The sequence below is a fragment of the Egretta garzetta genome, unplaced genomic scaffold (genome assembly GCF_000687185.1).
Source record: "Egretta garzetta isolate BGI_Z169 unplaced genomic scaffold, ASM68718v1 scaffold215, whole genome shotgun sequence".
In the NCBI taxonomy this organism is placed as follows: domain Eukaryota; kingdom Metazoa; phylum Chordata; class Aves; order Pelecaniformes; family Ardeidae; genus Egretta; species Egretta garzetta.
The window spans coordinates 2,444,316-2,445,216 of record NW_009259719.1 but is presented as its reverse complement, the minus strand read 5'-3'; the positions used below and the strand labels follow the sequence as shown (position 1 = coordinate 2,445,216).

Genomic DNA, 901 nt, shown 5'->3' with positions numbered 1-901 from the left:
AAGGTGGGGGGGCCAGCCGAAGGCGTAGGCAGCGTTTCGGCAGGCAGGGCTGCCCGGCGGTGGGGCCCAGCTGCCGCCCTGGCTGGGGCTGGGCTGCCCACGGTGGCGGGGGGGTGTGACCACCAGCCCCCAGCAGGAACTTGGTGCTATTTCTAATGTGTCTTATTGCTGCTCACAGGTTTTTCCTTTTGTATCAGTTTTATTGCCTGTTAACGTGAAATTTGTATCAAATGGGAAACCATCCCCACCCCCTGCCCCGCAAGAGTCTTAACCCCCTTTCCCACTCATGGGTTTACTGGGCTGTTCCCAGTTTGATTTTTAACTTATTTGCCACCGATGGGATGGCGCTTGGCCCCATGCCCCCTCTCCAGCTGCCTGGGAGCAGAGCTGGGACTTGGTGGGGTTGTGCTCCCCTCATCTAACACCCTCATCCCTTTCCCTGCTCCCACCCCTGCTCCCCGCTCTCTGCCAGGGGGGGCTGCCTGCACCCCTGGGCCAGGTGGTGCCTCCCTGCACAGCATCCCTTGCCCTCCACCCTGCAACCAGCTCCACCTGAATAAATTTCACCTTAACCTCAAGTGGGACCCAGTTCCCCTTTTGCGGCTGTGATGGTTTGGCAAAGACCTGGGTGCGGTGGAAGCTTTCTCCGTGTGCTACCCTCCAGCTCGCACGCCTGCCGTCAGCACGTCTGTCTTTAATCCAGGGGGCGCTCGTCTGCACCCCCCGGCCCGTCGGGGAAACCCTGAGGATGGTGCTATGTTAGAGGAGGTTCCTGCTTGCCTATGCTCGCTCTCAAAGTCTTCTTGAAAGCGATGTTGGCTCCCGGGGGTCCGCTGCCCCTGCCTCCCCCCAGCCCCAGGGCTGAGTGGGGCTATGTCTCCCCCCGCCCCGGGGGGCCACA

At 61.5% G+C, this 901-nt stretch overlaps 1 protein-coding gene across 1 annotated transcript in view; it reads left to right on the top strand.

Moving 5' to 3' along the window:
• The window catches only part of COPG1 (COPI coat complex subunit gamma 1), a 30,560-nt gene that overhangs the window by 5,334 nt on the left and 24,325 nt on the right, over nt 1-901 (top strand). The gene's annotated exons all lie outside the window — the stretch shown is intronic.